We start from the raw sequence: 5,596 nt of genomic DNA, 5'->3' as shown, positions 1-5,596 counted from the left end.
AAGCATAAAAATTGACTAATGTTTTTACAGATTATTTTATTGTTAGATGATGTTTGTGGCAACTCTTCTTCTTATTGTTATTTTATTTACCTTTCTATGATTCTCTAATTTTAGTTTTTTTGTTAGTGATTAACCATTTCACATGTCATTTATTTGTTTGTTTGTTTATTTAGTTGTTTTGGGTTCTATGATGACTATAAGTTCTACGTTTATTTTATTTATTGTTTATGGCTTCACTTTTATTAACAAATTACTATTTATAAGTTGTTTAGATTAAGTCTACATATTTTGTAAAGTTTTTCCAGCAAACTATCTCGTTAATATTTTGTTATTGTTTCATTGTTATTTCACAATGTTTAAAATTAATATGCATTTTGTTTGATATGATCTCGCGTTTAAGAAATACAATATGTTAAAACTGGCCGATGAAGAAATTACCGTCAATTTTCAAGGTCTTCCATGTTAATAAGACGAGTTTTACTTTCATTTATTTATTTTATTTATATTTATTTATTACTAACACTTTTACTAAGTGTATTTACATGTAACTCGGTGTCGCTTCCCATTGTAGCTATTTCAATAAAATTTGAATCATATTTTTTTATTTATTATTATGTATATTATTGACGTTAGGAAAATTTAGGACGTTTTTTTATAATTGTTTTATTTTATTATTTGTGCATATTGTGTGTTTATTATATTTGTGTATTTGTTTCTTTTCCTCCTCAATTTAATTTGAAAAAAAAAAAGAATTCAGTCGGGATCCATATTTTGGATTTCGAAGGATGCCTAAAACCTTTCTTTCGAAATAACTTGAACCCTTTACCTAGAATTTCTCGATTTCGGAGATCATTATAATTGGTTTCCTAGGTTTTTCCTAAAATTAGATGGCGACTCTTTTTAAAATTCTTTTGTTCTTTAAATTCTTTTAAAATTTATTTAAATTCTTTTAAAATTTAATTAATTGATTATTTTTTGAGTTACCGCGACGTTTCTCCATATTCGAATAATAGGGATGTAAACAACTAATAACTGCATAATTAAACCATGCATAACTAATTCTCGCATAAGTAAATCCTGCATAACTAATAGATGCATAACTCTAACCAGTAACCAAACAAACCCTTCTATTTTGAAGTTTTAAAAAATTAAATATGGAATATTGATGAGTTCGAAGCCTAAAGGGAAAAAAATGACAAAAATTTCAAAAAGGCATATAAAAAAACTTAATCAAAGGGGCAAAATCGCTAGTGGGGTAGCAATTTTGATTTGACTCCGTTACTCCATTAAACAGTCAAAATCGCTGACCTACTAGCGATCTTGTCCAAAAAAAATTTCATTTTTTAAATGTAAATCGTTGTTCGGGCAGCATTAAACTTTTTTTTTCTTTTTAGTAGCCTTTGTCTATTCATATTAATGATTTTAAAAAATAGTAAATTAATTAAGGTAAGTTATAAAAAAAAATTCGCTTATAGAAAATCACTTAAAGAGAAAAAAACTCTTTTCCGTAAAAACCGCGCCATTTAAATTTTCTTTTACTAAAATCGTTTCCACTCTTTTCCGTCAAAATCGCGCCATTTAAATTTTCTTTTACTAAAATCGTTTCCATTGCAGTGATTTTATTTTTATTTTTTTTAAAATGTTTCTCAAAAATGTTGCATGGACAACGATTTTCTTTTACAGAATGGAAATTTTTTTTGGATAAAATCGATAGGTCAGCGATTTTGATTGTTTAACGGAATAACGACATTAAAACAAAATTACTACCCCTAGCGATTTTGCCTCTTTGGTTTAAAAAAAATATGATATGCCCTTTTAAAATTTTTGTCAATTTCTTATGTCCTTTAACTTCGAACTCGAATATTAATCACAAAAAAAGTTAGATACTATTGAGGAAGGTTCATGTTAGACGCGTGAAAAATAGGTTCAAACAAGTGGTTGTTGCACTCATTTATGAACTTATTAATACGGTGAGCAGTAATTAAGTGGAATCAATTAAGTTGGTGGTTCTTGGTCTTGCTAACAATTACACTCAAATTATGAAACTATAATGTATTTTCTTTTTTTTTCTTCCAAAATAACGAACTTTTGGAGTCAATGGGTGTTTGTGTTTGGTTAAAAATTGATTTAAATCGAAATTGAATTATATTAAGTATATAAATAAGTTTTTGTTTAGTTTTGGTTTCGATTTAATTCTTTTTACATTGATAATATTTAATTTTATTTGATTTGTTAAAAACAAACTAAACAGAAAATGAAATCATCGATACTTATATACACATATATGTATACACTATGTTGTTTGTATAAATTTTTTAAATACTTTGTATATTTTTTCATGAAAAATTTATTTATTTTTAATAGGCTAGTGAATTTTATACGTTAAGCCCTCATTTATCAAAAATAAGTCACGAATTCAAACTCATTAGTTTATTCAAAGAAGGAAAAAAGGTCAAATATGCCCCCAAAACTATTTCAAAAGGTTTAGATATACCTTTCATTTAAAATTTGACTCACTCATGTTCTCGCTATTCAACTTTTGGGATAGATATGCCCTTATGGGCGTTAGTTGGTCTGCTGGACATATACCAGTCATTTTTCATTTCTTTAAATGTCACGTGGAATTGTCATGTCATTTTGACCTTATAACATGACATTTATATGAAAATTGATAGGGATCAATTATGCCCTTAAAAAAATCGGACTCATTAACACCTAATTCGACCCATAAATTAACCCCCTTTTAAATAAACTATCCAATCCATTTTCAATCATTTTGTTTAAGAATTTTATTTTTTTGGTAAATCCCGAAAATGAGATATTGATAAATAAAAAATATGAAAAATATTATAAAATTAACATCACAAATAAATATATTAATCTTATATTCAACAATTTCAACAACTATTTAAAAATTTTATTTTTTTTCGGCATATTCCGAAAATGAGTAATTTATTAAGAAAAATTATGAGAAAAATATAGAATTATTGCCAAAAATTCACAAATGATATAGTAACCTTAAATTCAATAACTTTTTAATTTTTATTTTTATGGTAAATCCTGAAAATGAGTAATTGATTAACAAAAAATAGAAAAAATATGAAAAAAATATAAAATAAAAAAATTTATTGAAATTGTTGAATTTAATGTAACTATATTTATTTTTGAAATTTTGGCATTAATTTTATATTTTTTTCATATTTTTCCTATTTTTTTTATTAATCAATTACTCATTTTTACGATTTATTAAAAAAATTATTGAAGTTATTAAATTTAAGGTTACTATATTATTTATGAATTTTTTGTGTAAATTATATTATTTTTTTCATGTTTTTTCTTTTTTATTAATAAATTACTCATTTACGGAATTTGCCGGGAAAATAATAAAAATTAAAGAAATTATTGAAATTGTTAAATTTAAGGTTATTATATTTATTTGTGAATTTTTGGCGTTAATTTTCTATTTTATCACATTTTTTATTAATCAATTACTCATTTTCGGGTTATCGAAAAAATAAAGAATTTAAAAAAAAATTGTTGAAATTTGTTGAATTTAAGTTATATTTATTTGTGAATTTTTTGCGTTAATTTTTTTATTTTTATGATATTTTTTCTATTTTTTATCAATCAATTACTTATTTTTGAAATTTATCAAAAAAAAATTAAACAAAAATATTGAAAAAGGTTTGGGTGGTTTATTTAAAAGAGGGGTTTATCTATGGGTCGAATTAGGTATTTATGGGTCCAAATTTTTTAGAGACATAATTGATCCCTTTTCATTTTCATATAAATATTATGTGTTAAGGTCAAAATGACATAATAATTTCACGTGACATTTATCTTTATATATTTTATGTATTTACTTTATTCAATTGATTAAAGTTTATACAACTTAAGATTATTATTTTTTTGTGATTCGAGAAAATGATAGCCACCACAATAATAATTAATAACAAATTATAGGATGGAAAACATTTACAACACTTCTACCGCTGTATTTATTGCCTCCATCACCATTGAGCTCCATTTCATAGCTTTTTCTACATAATTTCCATCTCCGATAGCATAATAAACCATCTCAATATAATGATTTGTATACAATTATTTTTAAAAAAGATAATACAGTAATGATAGTCACAATTTTCTATTTTTACAAAATGCAAGAAGCTAAAGACCAAATCTAGAACTAAAATTCCAAGACTTCGAAAATTTTGAGGCTCTTTTAAAGCTCAAAAAGCTTATATTTAATTCAGAGCTATGTGTCATTTTCTTAGTGGCTTATAATGCCATGTCACAAGTGTGTGAACTGCACACAAATTATATTTTTGACAATTGTTCCTATCAATTAAGGTGCTTAAAAGGCACACTTATAATGATGTTGGAGGGTTTGAGTGTCGAGTTTAAGTAAGCATTTGGTCATACCGATATAGTATCGATATAGTATCGCGAGATAAAATCAGTGTTTATACATACAATTTTATGTTGATTTCATCTCATGATTTCATATTATGAGATGTTATTTAATATTCTCCAAAAATTATGATCTGAAATTATATGAGAATACTATATCATGATTTGAGATATTTTAATATAAAAATTGTCCACGAGTTTAAATTTTGTTAAGACAACTCTACACTTATATCTACTAACCATTTTTTTCACATCTAAATAAAATTTATAATGACATCATTACTTTTTAAAATTTATTATCCTTACCAACATAAAATTTATAATTCTCACCAACATATACTCACTTTAGCTCGCACTTCACGATTGTTGAGTAATAAAATCTGAAGAACCCGTGAAAGGTGTTTCATTTTTACTCTGATATGTTGATGAGAAGTGAAAGATAGGTTGAAAGTTAAATTGAAACAATTACTTAAGTGAAAACTAATAGATTTGGAATAATTTATTATGTGATTTTATAATTTTTTGTTTATTTGATAAGATTGAATAAATAATTGTGGCTAATTTAATAGATTTAGAACTTATGAAACTTTTATGTTTATATAAAATATACAACACCAAAATTTCATATTGCATATCCAAACAAAACTCTAGTTTCATCTCATGATTTCATATCATGATACTATATCATGATTCCATATTATGATATCATATTGCATGGCTAAACGGATCCTAAGAATTTGTATGTGTATTTGCCCAATAGAAGATGAACACAAATTACCTAATATGATATAATTGGAGTTAAAAAAAAATTATTCTTAATTCAAATCAAAGGCGAGAGTGAAAAAATTCAACAAATATATTTATCCTCTTCGTGAAGTTTCATAAAAAAATAAATACATAAGGAAATTGTATTCATAATTTAATTTGTCTTTTCGTAATAATTATAGGAGTAATTTAATATACTTAGGGTATGTTTGGTAGGAAGGAAAACATTTTTTCGGAAAATATTTTTCAATTTTCTCATGTTTGGTTGGGTCAAATGTTTTGGAAAATGTTTTCCAAATCAACTCATTTATCTCAAATTTAAAGAAAATGACTTGCCTTCAAAACTTAAGGAAAACATTCTCCAAAACTCTCTTCCAACCTCCCCCTACCATGGCCACTCCACCCTACCAGCGCCCACCCC

The sequence above is a fragment of the Solanum pennellii genome, chromosome 9, assembly GCF_001406875.1.
Source record: "Solanum pennellii chromosome 9, SPENNV200".
NCBI lineage: Eukaryota > Viridiplantae > Streptophyta > Magnoliopsida > Solanales > Solanaceae > Solanum > Solanum pennellii.
This window is presented reverse-complemented; position numbering follows the sequence as displayed.